The sequence below is a fragment of the Passer domesticus genome, chromosome 4 (genome assembly GCF_036417665.1).
Source record: "Passer domesticus isolate bPasDom1 chromosome 4, bPasDom1.hap1, whole genome shotgun sequence".
Taxonomy (NCBI): domain Eukaryota; kingdom Metazoa; phylum Chordata; class Aves; order Passeriformes; family Passeridae; genus Passer; species Passer domesticus.
In genome coordinates, this window is record NC_087477.1 from 33,274,584 (window position 1) to 33,289,139 (window position 14,556).

Consider the following 14,556-nt stretch of genomic DNA (forward strand, 5'->3'; position numbering starts at 1 on the left):
TATCAATATGATTATGTTAACAAGCCTTAATTGCCCAGAAAAGCCCCACATGGGCCTTCCACCCACACATCCTATCCAGGGTCTCCACTGAAGGTCAGGATTTCACAACTTTCTCCAGCCCTGGAGAAGAGCTGGAACTGCTGCTCGTGCTTGGAACACCTTGCCCCACTAAGGGCCATCAGAGAACCAGCTCTGCCCAGTGCTCAGGTACTGTGGGGGACAGGGGGCTGATGAGTGAGTGTGTGACTGGTGCTGGGGGCCCTCAGCTCCCCCTGGATGGGGCAGCCACTCCTGCTGTTCCCTGGCACCGCAGCCTGGCAGCTCGGTGTCCTTCACTCAGGCAGGGCAAGGGGGGAGATCATCATTGAGCAGCAGCAAAATAGTAATTTGATGTCATCTCTTGATGCCATCCTTTCCTTCTGTCGTGTCAGACACCCTGCTCAGCTTTGTGTCATCTGCAAACTTGCTGAGGCTGCACTTGATCTCGCTGTGTTGTGTTGTTGATAATGATATTAGTTAGTGCCACTCCCAAAGCAGAGCCCTGAGGGACACTACTTGTCACCAGCCTCCACGTGGGCATAGAGCCATTGGCCATCCAGCAAACACCTTCTCCACTGAACAGTCCTTCCACCAAATGCCTCTGTCTCCAATTTGGAGACAAGGCTGTCATGTGGGACTGGGTCAGAAGCCCCGCAGACATCTGGACAGACAACACAGCTTGGGCTTCCCTTGTTGGCTGTTGCTGTCACTGCATTGTAGGAGGCTGCCAGATTGTTCAGGTGTGATTTGCCCTTGGTAAAGCTGTGCTGGCTGTCTCTGGTCACCTCCTTGCCTCCCGTGTGCCTTAGCATGGCTTCCATGGAGATCTGCTCCATGATCTTCCCAGACAGAGGCCAGACTCACCTCTCTGCAGTCCCCCAGATCTTCCTTTGTTCCCTTTTTAAAAATAGAAGAGTGGTTTCCCTTTTTTCAGTCAGGACCTTGCCTGACTGCCATGACTCTTCAAATATAATGAAGGATGGCCTGTCAACAGCATCAGCCAGTTCCCTGAACTGGGAACTTGGCGGAAGAATCTGGAAAGGGATTTGACTGTCTCTGTATTTTTGGTCAAACAGAATTTTGATTCCTATTTCAAAATACCCCAAAGGCAGTGTTGGACATTATAGGCACAATCTTTGTGTGTTGCCCCTGAGTAAAAACGAAATTAGCTCCCCAGAGTATCCCACTTGTACAATCTTCCATTCAAGCCTTGCATCTTTGCTTACCACTTAATGCACCTGGCAAACTCTGGTGGCTGCTCTTTGTTTTCAGATGAGTACAGATTGTTACATGTGGATTGTTGGCTTGGTTCTTCCTTGCACTTTTTTAAAATTTATTTTTTTATTATTTCCCTGTCATAAAGCCTTTTATTTTATTTTTTTCTTCCCTGCACACAGACTTTTTAATTTACATTTTCTTTCATCTGGAATCTCAAGGCCTTTGATTCATACTTGCTCTTTGTTTTGATATACGGAAAAAGCTTAAGACATACTTGGCTCTAATAGCTGTACAAATTCAAACCCTGGTAAGGAAGAGAAATATTTGAAACCAAGTCAATCCTGATCTATTTAAAGATTTAATTTACCCATAGATTTCAAATAAAAAATAAAATCATCATCTATATTTTATTACTAGATCTTAAAATAATAAAATCACCTGTAGTTTACATGCTTGTTGGGTGACATTGGGTGTTAGGGAGGAGAGAAAGCTGAGGTTTGCTTCCAAAGGATTCTTGTGAAGTGACTTTGAAACATGGCTTAAAGGGTAATTGCTTTTCCATCATAAAACTTTTAAAGGAGAGTGATTTTCCAGGTGTTTGATAAACACTTTGTTAAATAATACGTCTAACATAAAAGGTTCAATGAAAACCTTTATTTTTCAGAAACTAAGCACTGCAAAGAGAGAGGAAAAAACCCAGCTCCTCCTATGATGTAGCACCTCAACCAGAAAAATGTTCTGACTGTAACCAGAGAGTTACAGGGGTCCAGCATTTGCCCACTATTGACTGCATTCAGGGGAAGTCAGGAGGCAATAGTAACCACTTGAAATTTTAGGGCAAAGATATTAATATAATAATTTTTTTCTTTCTTTAGCCCTGTTCACAAAAATAATCTCCAATTGCAAAAATGCATGTAGTTTTCCCCAGTCTGGAAAGTAAAAAGCCAAAACCAAACATGTATATTTTTAAATGCATTCTCTGTAATGTGTCACTACCTTGAAACAGCACCTCAGAAGAGCAGCAATTTTTCTAAGTCATGATACTTATAAATGCAGGAAAAATGCTGATGCTTTAATAATAGAAGTCTTCAGCTAGTAGCTGTGGGATACAAGTTGGTGGCTTTTTTCCTTTCTGGGAATGGTTTAAATTTTCTGTCCCTTGTTCAAAATATAAAATGAATCCAAACTATGTATGTGCTGTGTCTGGATTCACAACCACAACGTTTCTGCTGTCTCTAAAACTTCAAATGGTTAACGCTGAAGACATAGATAAACTTTTTCCTAGATATATTTGTGAAAAAAGGGTCTTTTGTACAAAAGAAAACTGGATCCTCTGGTTGCAAGGTAGGGGGAAAAAAACCTCTTTTCCTCCGTTGTGGTGTATCTTCTCGAGACTGACTTTTATCCCACAGGAATATCTGTTTTCAGCAGTAAAATGAAAGTCTGTGGGAGACAGGGAAGAACACAACTCGGCCAACAGGACAGTCTTTCTTGTTTTCTGTATTTGCATCCTCTGAGCTTTACCTCTGGTGGTCAGTGCTTCCTGTGCTCAGTATAAATGTGTCTGCTGAGGAATACTCATGGAGCCCTTTGTGCTGTTTCCCTTCCATTTCAGTCCCCCAGATGGGGCTTTGGTAGGGCTCAGACACTGCCCATAACCTCCCAGGCACTACTTAAACCTCACAAGGTCTGCTCCAGCACAAGAGCTTATGGATTGAAAAGGGCTGAGTAGGAAGGGATTTGTAGGCTGTATTTCCATGTTGTAAAACACTTTCCAGAACTAGCAGGAGCTGATGCTCTGCAGGATAATTTCTCTTTCACTTTGGGAGCTGGAAGTAAAATACAGAGATCTCTATGTTCTCTTTGTGATGGGTGGCCATGAAAGGGACTGTCCCTTGTGTGCTGCTGCTTCTTTTTGTTATTAATAATAACATTATGAAAAGGTTTAAAGGGGGTTTGGGGTTTCTGTTATGCTGATGCAAGAAAAGTTCATTAGAAGCAACTCCTCCTCTGTATTATGCACCTGTGCATGTACGATGCTGCCTGAATGCTTGCAGGTAGCCTGGGTGTGTTTATCAGTTTTGATAGCCTTTAAAATCTTTTTATCTGCCTGAACAAAAAGGAATAAACATCAGATTTAGCTGGTGCCACCATACTGGTACAGGAGTACCAGTCTCTCTCTCTGCAGGAGAAGAGAGAAGAAACATGTTTCCATGATATGCCTTGTTTTACCCAAAAGTCACATGGAAGCTACAAAATAATTATTTTCTATACAAGAGTGTGTGGTGCCCACGGCTGGAGAAAGCCGCTCAAGGGGAAATAGTTTGGTAAGAATGAAGGAGAGCAGGGGATGGAGGCAAATAGACTGACTGTCATGCAAGGAAGTTATTTGTTGCTGGAAAAATAGTTCCTAGAGTGGCAGCTGCTCCCCTCGGCTGTGTTCTGCATCCTGCACTGCATCAGGACATGCAATGATACTGTGGTCACCATCCTTGGGTTTGGAGATGTCTGTGTCCTGCTGATGTGCTGAAAAACATATTAGTTTAGCAAGCATTCATTAATAGTGGCTGCCAACATTTATGCTTATTTGCAACTTTTATCTGCTAAGACATATTTAATACTCTGAGGGACTTTTACTGCTGTCACCTCGGCAGCATGAGGAGATAATTTTCAGTTTCATTACATACTCAGTCTGAAATAAGAGCTCTCCATTGTAGGTGGCTTTCTAGCTAAGTACTACACTGAGAATTTAAAAAAAAAATCATACTTCATTTTCCACCAGACATATATCCTGCTATTTTTTTGGTCTGGGTTTCAGAACACAACAGAAAAATAACTGTAATCCACTTTCCATGTAGTGTCTTCTTGCTTCTTAGAAAGTTTGGGTAATTTCACTGGTGGTTCTCCCATTTCTTATCTATCCTAATAACTATAACTTTTGGTATCCAATTACTCTATGGTCCTGAATTAGAGGACATTTCTTTGCATGGCTTTTGGTAAAAGCAAGGTATTTGAGTTTACTCAGTTCAGCCTTTCAACAAAGTTCCCTAAACTCAAGCAGTGCCCTGAAATCCTGGTTGGATGTGTGATTCCATCTCCAGCAGCCTTTATAAAGGACATAAGGACATGGGGACCTGTGCACCTGAGCTGCAATACAGTCCAGGAGAATGGCTGGGGTAAAGGGTGCTGGTGGGAAACTCAGGATCTCTCTCATCAGAAGTCAGGGTAGGGCAGAAAATGTTTCCCTGATTCCTCTTGAAATTTATGGAATAACTGGATTGACTAGAGCAGGAAAAGATAGACAGTGTCTCCTGCCTCTAGTTGAAAAGCTTTCAGAGTCAAAGTCAGAGTGCAAAGGGTCCTTTCTCAAATGATGGTTTTATTTGTATCTCTTACATCCCCTACAATTTTCAGTATACAATTACACTAAGTGGTGATTTTTTTTTGTGTATGTGCTTCTTTAATAGTATTTACCTCTGGGTTGTTTGGTTACCATTTTTATGACGGAAAATTGGTTTTAAAGTTTTCTCTTTCCTCCTGATAGCATTACAAAAATTGAAGTGCTTTTATTATGATATTTTTCTTTATTTTAGAAGAGAAGCTGTAATAGCAACATTTGGCCAAATGACTGGCTTCTCAAAGTTTCAATATGTAGTCAGGCTGAGTAGGGGAGAATATGCAATGATGAATATTTTAAGCCTGAGTAGTGTGAAGGCATGGAAAAGCCAAGGTTATGAAGGGGATGTGGTGGCTGATTCCTGGATGCATAAACTGTTTTAAACATTTTCTTGCTAGAAAATTTCTTTTTTTTTTTTTTATAATGAACTGAAGACTTTCCTTTTTATGGACATTGAATCTATTTGCTTTCACCTGAGGTAGTGCTCTGTCATTAACTCATCAAAAGATTCACTGTTTGGAGTCTCATCAGGACAAAGGCAGTATCCTAAACCTCTGGAAATCATCTCTGCAGCGCAGGAGAACAGCAGTCCAGTGGATTGTGTGACATGGCAGGTCTTGAAAGCACAGCACATCAAGGAAGGAAAGAGTTCCATAACTTCAAGGGTATTTGGCTGTTATTTTTGGAGTTATTTGACTGACAGATCACTATGCAACAGTGATGTGCATGGGGAAAGCAAGTGAAATAGTGCTGGAGATGGTTATAGTCTGATGTAACTCCAGTGTGATGACAATTCCCTGGCTCTTAGTGGCTTTTCATCCCTGACATGCAATGTTCTACTTGTCAGCTTTCTTTTGTTTTCCATGGCTTGTTTCTCCTTGCTTTCCACACCACACAACAGTGAGCAAATGAAAAGGATCCTTTTATGAGTTAATGAATGCCTTTTGTGGTTTTTCATATTCCAGTTTGGGAATAAGAGAAATGCATTGTATGGGGTAGCCTGTGGCAGGCAAAATGGGTACCTGCAAATGAAAGGGCACCTAATTTAAAATAAGGTGAGACCCTGTTCCTTCCTAGAGCAAGAATGAAACAGTCTCTCAGCATGGGACTTCTTTGCCCTGGGTGGGTCCCTGGTCTAGAAATCCACTGTTTTCTTACGCCCATTTGTCTGATCAAGCCTGACATACTTAGAAAAGGCAAAACATGTCCAAAGGAAGATCCCGACAAAGATGTCTACCTTTTACTGTGCAAACTCTGCAGATTTCATCAGGCTGTCACCAGGCAGTCGTATGGCCTGCTGGATAAAAGTAAAACAGCTTAAACAGTTTTGTTCCAAGAACTTTTTATGGCTGCTTCAAGACTGAGCCCTGATCCTTGTTTTGATGTCTTAGGGAATACCGGGAACTTTTGCTGTCATTGTGCAAAAGGTCAAATTTTATGCCCTGTGACAACACAGCTGCATTCAAGGAAAACTGCTGTTGTTATTGCATTAAATTGGTCATTTTATGCTCTCCAGAAGGTCCATCTCTTTTCAAGGGTTTAAATCCAAGAGGAAATCCCACTAAGATCAAATAACATTGCCGTATAGGAAGAATAAGTATATATGCACACCCTATATAGACATGACAAACAGTAAACACAAAAACCATAACTATTATGCAAGTCCTAAACTAAGTAATTTTAAGAGCAAGAAAAAGCATAACATATGCTCCGTAATAATGAAATTATTATAAAAGAATGATGACAGACTTGCTTTTAATTAAAATAACACCTGTTGGATTAAGTTTCAAAGAAGTGATCAAAGAAAATACTGAGCAAAAAACAAGGCACACAGTAAGTGTTTAGTAGATCAAAACATTTAAAATGTTTCAGAGAAGTATGAGCTGTAAAAGGGGAAAAAAATTGGGGATTATGTTGGGATTATACTGAAACTTGACTAAAGGAGCAACACTCCTGAACAAATAACATTACATTAAACTAATTAGAGTTTAGAATATGAAATTGTTAAAGTTTGCTATCTCAGCTGTTTCTTTAAACTGAAAAAGGGATTAATCCATATTATAAAAATAGTTAGTGGTTCAGAGGGCAGAAGCTATAAAATGCTGCTGAAGTTTGGAGAAACAATAACAAAATCCACAAGAAAGTGCAGTCTGTGGTCCAAGTCCTTGGGAACCTTAGGCATGCGAAGAGCTCTTTGTGCAAGTCCATTTACTGGACCTGGGAGCAGCACTGCTATCAGCAAGGTATACGTGGGTGCTTTGGGATGTACCCAAAATCCAGGATGTTTTGTCTGCAGTTGAAGACTGAGTAGTTTAGCTGCAGTTAAAAGCATCACAGGAAACAGATTTCTTTTCAACTGGAGAGTATTCCTCCCCACTGCTGCTGTCCTAGAGACAGTCCTCTGTTTTTATTTTTTCAAATTTCCTCTGAAGGTTTTTTGCACTGTAAACTTTCTCACTCAGTGAAGATGTCTAGTGTTCAGTTCTGATGGCTTTCAAGCCCTATTTAAATCAATAGGGATTGTGAATGCCAGAAATTCATAAGAGGACTCCAGCACACTGAAAGCTTGTGGAGGATGTTATGGCTGACTGCTGGCTCCTCTTGCTGGTGAAAGATGCTGAGGCAGGCAGCCAGCCAGCTGCTCTCCCCAGGAGGGAGTTAGTCCCTGGATCTCAATTTGGGAATGGCTGTCTAAAATAATTTTGTTCAAATATAGTGCCTTTTATGTTCTTTCCAATTCTCTGTCCCTCTCACAATTACCATTTCACATGGGAAGTATGTATCCTTTCTTCTTGTTCCTCTCCTTTTATTGAGATGGACTGTCAGTGTTTTACTTTCAGTGCATTACATACTTAAACACATATATGTACGTGTGTATCCTATGGCAGAGTGAGGTAACAAGAAGTGAATTTGATCCTAAGCTTCTAGGGTTTGCACAGCAAATATGAAACAAGACCGTGCTGCATATCTGCAGACTCAAGCTATGCTTATTTACAGTGTTTGAATCAAGTTTTGGCAATTACAATGTGTTTTACAAGTCTGGGTTTTTTTATAAGCATACTACATGAGTTATTGTGTGGATGATCAGTATGTTATATCAGCTGATGGGCAAAAGCATTTTTGACATTGTGGTGATTATCTCTTTCCTAAGTAATTTATTAGCTGGCTGATGAAGTATTTTGATATTCTGTTTATCACAGTTTAAGGGCTGATTTGAAAATCACAGCATGGCACTACAGACACTGTACTCCAGTAAGCAGATGGTAGAGAGCCATCAGCTGTAATCTGTGAGTAAACTGAGGCAAGTGAAGTTTGGTACAGGGTTTTGAAAATGACATGTAATTGTGTTATGGAAGTGTAAGAATGCTGTGAAATAATCTTGCCTTGCCTGTAAAGTAAAGAACAAACTCTGTTTAATCTGAAATGCCTTCTTTTTTTTCTTCTTCTTTTCTTTTCCCCTGTATTACTGAAACTTCCAACTTTGGTGCAGTAGGAAAATCATAGTGTCTGATCAACAGTTAGGGAAATGGGAATAAATGGGTTGCATGTGTGTGTTTGTTCCTTTGTGAAATACATAGGGCCACTGGATGACAAACAGACCCCATGAAGATGTTTACCAAGGAGAAGAAACAAATAAAGCACAGAGCCACCAGGCTCTTCACAGAACACGGGGAATACTACTGTTTTGGAAAGCGCGGGAGAGGACTTGCTTCTGAAATAGAAAGCACTATGTTGTCTTTCCTAAACATAGACAAAAGGTGAAGAGATCACACAATATTTGTTTTTCCACTGGACGGTTTATTTGAATGTGTTTAGGGTGGCTGGGGGGGCGAGGGGAGGATTCTCCTCCACTGGCAACGCGCAGCATGAGAAGAAATTGTGGAGGAGTGCTCGACACTTAGAGGTCAGGAAGGTGAAAGCACGCCAAAAGCTTTGCTACGAGGCTCAAACATTTTTGTGGTTTCAAGTGTTTACCTTAGCAATGATAGAAGATTTAGACAATTACCCAGCAGTCTCAACAGTGTCTTGTTGGGCAACGCTACATCTCCTCTTCAGTAATGTCACGGGGAGCCTGATATTTTGAGCATTTTCATTCAAGTATTGTTATAATCAGGTCTGATATAATTAGGAGTTAAAGAATGGTGACTGAAATGATCCAGTTAGAAGAGATTAACTGGAGCTTGTGGGAAGAAGAGAGAAATTGTGATGCCTTCGTTGGAGCTGAATCCAGGTCTGAATATTTTCTCTCACTGCTGATTCATCATAGCTAAGAAGGGCATTAATTTTTGAAGTTTTGCTCTATGTTTTCAAGGAAATTGGTAAAATCGTTCCCCTTTTTGGAATGCTGTAGCACAAATCCTTGATGCTCACATACTCAGTAAAGAGTTAATTATTTTGGTGCCTCAAATGAAACCACACTTCTCAGTTTCTCAGTTTGTCAGTGTGAAGCAAAGGTGTCCATAAGGCCTCTTTCTCATTGCCAACTGTTTCACTTTATGGCGCTTTTTATTCAGTTACACCTTCCTTTTGTTCCTTCCTATTTGTTTTTATGTCTTCTTTTCCTTTTCATCCCTCTCTTTATTACTTCCTGAGGGTGTGTTTTTCTTTTCTCTTTGAGTTCTCGATTTTCTAGGTTTTTCTTGTTGATGCAGCAGCAGTAGATATTCAGTTGTTTTTTAGGAGAGCTAGTAGTTCTATTTGCCTTGGTCTTCTCATTTGTCTGTAGGAGGTAAATAGAGGAGGGAAAACAGTTGAAAAGTGAAGCATCTGTGCCGAGAGGGAAACCTGGGGTTCTCAATGGACAATATACCTGTGTTATAGTGAGCTGGAGCTAGGATACAGGCCAAAAAAGCATAAGCATGAAGTGCACAAGGACAATTTGAATACACCAATTTCACAAAATAGCCGCACAGAAGTCTTGCTGGAACGAGCTTTCTGCTACTTTTTCAGCATTTTCAAATTTGCCTTGGCTAGTAACAACACTTCCACCATGTCAGTCTCTACTATTACCTGAGATTGCAAAGTGGAAAAAAGGCCACATGCCTACAGGAGCAGGGAGCCTAAGAGCAGAGAGATATGCAGTTGGAGAGAGTTTGCTCTCTTTGTGTCTCTGGCCCAAAATATTGGAGCAGTATTCTGCAAATTAAACACTCTGGGTTAAAGGGGGATAGACTAGCTCCTGTGTGTGTGAATGCAGCATTAATGCACCAACCCACTTGAGCAACGAGGGAGTGTGTCAACTTGAGTGTGAGAGATTGAAATGAAAAGAGGGTAGCTGATGTCTGCATGAGTAGTGAGTGTGGCCCAGTAGATTTGCCATGTGAAACTGCTGGCGCTCAGGCCAAGGTGTTTGCACTGCCTGCAACCTCACCTGGTGCACGGGGTGCCTGCTGGCCCCACAGTGCATTAGGGGCACTCCCAGGGTGCATTTTTTTTGGCTTACTGCTTGCAGTCTGTGCACTGAGGTTGCTCCACCTCTGTTTTAAAGCGCACTCCTGATGCACGCTAAATTGCTAATGTAGCTATCCCTTGAATGCTCCAATTTTAAATTTGCATTTTCTCCATCATAATGTGTTATAATGGACTAAATTGTGGTCATAAACTTCTAATATGATAACTTAAGCTGCTGATCTGTTATTTCCTTTTATCAAACATAGAAAAGCAGTAATAAGATAGCACAGAGGTTAGAAAGCCTGGGCTGTAAGGTAGCATGAGATGGTACTCGCCTGCCTGTGGGATGTAGTACAACTGAGCATGAGTATCCACATCGGGTGGATATTACTAAGTGTAGGTGCTGCCTACACTTAGTAATAAATTATTGCTGACACTCTAAACACCATACAATGTATCGGCCATTCATCTTTCAATCTCCCGTTCCCACGCTGTCCGTTTTATCTCGATTGTTAATTTAATCCTGGCAGCAAATTGCTTCGCTTCCCTTAAATCTCCCCGTCCCGCCAGCCAAGTGCGGGGGGACGGGGCGGCCGGGTACCGGGCTGGTGATGAATGGACGGGGCAACCTGCCCGTGCAGCCCCGGCAGTGACCGGGGGGGGCGGGAGGAGGAGGCGGCGGCGAATCCTGGTCCGGCTGGCCGGGCGTGCGAGCACTAGTGGGAGCTGGAGAGGGCGAGAGGAGGGGAGGAAGCCCCAAGGCACCCCGATCCCGAGCGGAGCGGCTGCGAGCCGGGCGGGAAGGGGGCGAGCGGGGGAGGCAGGCGGGGGGCGAGCGCGGCGGCAGCTCCGCAACAGAGGAGGCAGCTCCACGGCAGAGGAGGCAGCTCCGCAACAGGGGAGGCAGCCCCGCGGAGCCTCCGCGGGCGCTGAGGACGGTGAGCAGCCGGGGCCGGGCGGGGAGCGGGCGCTGCGGCGCGGAGATGCTGCGGCGGGGCGGGCGGGCACCTGCGCGGCCCGGGGTGCAGGGGGGTCCCGGGGGTCCCGAGTGCTGCCGGGGCAGCGCCCCGAACGCGCCCGGAGCCTTCCAGCCGCGCCGGGTGCTCGGGAACCGCGGCCGCCCGGCCCCCGTGCCGAGCCGTGCCGTGCGAGGCTCGGAGCGCTCGCCCGGGCTGCCCCGAGCTTGGCCCGGGGCGAGCAGCTGGGAGCGGGCTGCCGGACCCGCTCCCTTCGGGCACACGCTGCCCCGCCGCGATGCCATCTCGTCAGGCGCGCACGGCAGAAGCTGGCGGTCTGCAGCGCTCCCGAAATGAACTTTTAAATCAAAACGCCGGTTTGTGAAGGTACATCTTGTTTGGTAACTGACGAGGATGGAGATAGCTTGCCCTCTCTCTGTGAATCTTTGGGAAGCGGGAATCTCTCCCGCAGCAGTCCGGTATTGTTAACTCACAGACTTGGTCGCTTGTGGTGGACTGACGTGAGCTCTGATTTACCGCCGGGATTATAGCAGTCGATGTTTTTGGTGATGTTGTTCAGAAATGTAGCGTTAAACCACTCGATTTAAGAACCTGTTGAATGTAAATGACAGAGAGGGTCACTGTTTAGGAGTCTCTTGCAGATAAAGCCAGAGGTCTGTCTAAGCGTCCCGGGTCTGACGGTGCAAAAAGCGGTGCCTGAGGGAGAGTAAAAATAAGATAGTCATGTAAGGATAATTCGCCAGAAGGCTCTCTCAGCATGCAATGATTTGCAGCTTGGATGCTTTCTAAGGGAGAGTGGTGTCTTTGTGTCACTGATTTTTCATTTCCATGAACTGCTCTGAGTGCCCCTTGACGCTGCGTAAACTTTTAACCATGTGCTGTGAGAAGGAAACTCATAGCTTTTACTTTACACTGTCTCAAACCCCACAGCATTTTATTCTGAACCTTTGACAGTACCTATGTCCTGACATAGTGCAGAACTGGTCTCTGTTCCATTCACGCTTTTGTATACTTCCAGTGTGTTCTCCGTTGTCTCCTTTTCAGGCCAAAATGCGCTCTTCTATGTTGCTTAAAGTGTAGCTGAAGGGGAGGGAAATGAGCAGCGACATAGTTATTTTCTGAGAATGGACCTTTTTGAATGACAGGCATGTTCAAGGTAGGATGTTGAAAGCTACAGAGTCTCTGTGAGTAACTCATGGAAGCAGTGTGCATTAGCGTGACAGAATGGCTACCGTGTGAGTGCCTACAGAGGACAAAATCTCCTCTGTCTGATGAGCAGCATGGCTTTAGAGCACCAGGTATTCCTCTTCTCTTTTACTGGCGGAGGCTGCACGTGCAGAGAGTGGGTTTCTTTCAGAGGTTTTTGAAAGCAAGCAAAAACCCAACCAGCATTTTATTATTAGAGTGATATGATGGATTCATAATGTGTTTGTAAGAAAATTCTCTGGTTTTTGTGTTGAAATTTTGCATTGTTAGGAAAGAGTTTTGCAGTTATTTCAAAATAAGAAATCCATCACAGTAAATGCAACCTAAGGACCTTGACTCTCTTCCCACAACCTACTGCCCTGCTTGGCTTCAGCTGAGCTGCCCTTGATTGACACTTGTGCAATCAGAGAAAAAAGAACCCTCAGGCCTTTGGGACAGATATATCTGTACTTACTTGTGTGTGTAATCCTGACTTATAGCAGTCCTTCCTGTGGATCACTATGCTGAATGCTCTGGCTTCAAGTTGGCTCTTAAATACATGCTTCATTTTAAGGATATGAGGGGGGTCCATTTTAATTGGTGCACTTTTATAATTAAAGTGATGCATGTGCTGGGGCCTTTGCTGCTGCAAGACTGGAGCATTCATCTCTTGACAGAATTGAGCCCTCAAGTTTTGAAACTCCCTTTGAAAGAGCTTTGATTGGTGATGATGTAAACTGACAGATTCACAAAGGCTGTTCCCAGCGTCTAGTCTTTCTTGCCTGTTTCTGTCATTCTTCCCTGTGTATCGTTTCCTACAAAACAAGACCTTCAGTAAGTAAGATAGAATATCTGTTGCCAGGTGTAAGGAAACAATGAGAGGAAGTCTGATGCTCAGGTGGGAAATGATGTGTTACTACTCCCAAGAAATGAGATGAACTTTTTTTTTAGAAGAAGGTTTATGAGCTGCCCTGTGTCTCAACTGCTGATTGCTTGATGCTGACTACAAAGCACTTGTCCAGACTGTAAATCCTGTGAGGAAGGGGCTGCTTTGCTTTGTCTTACAAATGTGATACTTGATGCAGTGTGCTGGGGAGAGTGCAGGGCTGCCTCTGGGTCCAGCCTGTGCTGCTGCTAACATCAGCCATTCTAAGTTTACAGCCTTCAAACAGAATATGGGCCAAGCCAGAGAAGTCTCCAAAAACTTGTAACAGGTACTTTCTACCAATCTTAGGGTAATTGCAAGGATAGGATAAGTATATAAACCAACATGGTTATCTTGGTTGTCATTACTCTAATTTATGAAGTTGGTGAGGATTTAGAGATATATTAGAATGTGCCTCGTAAGTACCAAAAATGTGCTGTAAATACGGCAAATATAGAACAGAAACAATTAGTAAGATCTATTTGTGGTACCCCATAAAGCAAACTATAAAATATATCATAGACTTATTACCATTCAGATTTCTGGTCCTCTTCAGACTGAAAATCTTGCTGCTGATAGTCAAAATTTGAAGGAAACTGATCTGAAAATACTGCAGTTTAGTCTAAGGTTCACATGTGTCAAGCTAGTGCATGTGTCAGATTGGGCTTGGTTCTTCTTTCCTCTTGCTGTTTGGTATTTGGTTGAGGTAGCAAAAATATAATGAGGATTATAGGATAAGTTTTGAAAAAGACTTAAAATTATAACATTCTGATGATATCTATGAATTGCATTGTGCTATATATCAACAACCTTGTTCTTTTGAGTACCTTAAAGGAGAAAATATTTATCTATAACAGCATCTGGAAGTGATGGACTCTTTTGTAATAAGGAAATGATTTTTGAGGTAACTAAAATACCTTATAATGTAGTGTTTGATTACATTATACCAGTTTTTTTCATGTGTCACATTACCGAGCTTACTTTTCTCTGCTTAAAATGTCAACACCTCATCAAGCTGTAAAAAAAAAAAAAATTCCTATGTGATCAATTATTCTTTATGATCAGCCCATGCCAGAGTGTGCATGCAGACCCAGGTGTGAGTGCTTGCACAGTGTACACAGAGAGGAGCATGTCTGTGTCTCTGGTGATACAGGCAGTGTGCTCTAAGTGCTGTCACGCACAGACCACGTTGCAGGATTGTGATCAGCAACCAAACCCAAAGGAACCTCTTCCCTTTGGCATTGTGTCTCGAGGCTGGGGTCCCCAATTTGTCACTGCTTCAGTCTTTCTTTCACAGGATCACTTGTGGGGGCTGCATGCTCAGCCCAGCTGCCTGCTCTGCTGCTGCTTGTCACAGTGAATATCCTCCAGCCTATGTCAGATTTGGTTATAATTGGCCAATAGACTCAAAACTTACTAGAGAA

General features: G+C 43.1%; 1 protein-coding gene across 27 annotated transcripts in view; it reads left to right on the top strand.

Moving 5' to 3' along the window:
• Positions 1–60: 60 nt before the first annotated feature.
• Positions 61–14,556, top strand: part of BMPR1B (bone morphogenetic protein receptor type 1B) — a 237,721-nt gene continuing 223,225 nt past the window's right edge. For 26 of the 27 annotated variants that reach the window (XM_064417016.1, XM_064416995.1, XM_064417017.1 and 23 more), the window contains exon 1: positions 61–207. The gene's annotated coding sequence lies outside the window, so the exon portion shown is untranslated. Of the gene's footprint in view, positions 208–10,906; positions 10,984–14,556 lie in introns of those variants that run through there. The other variant, XM_064417008.1, reaches the window with a different exon arrangement.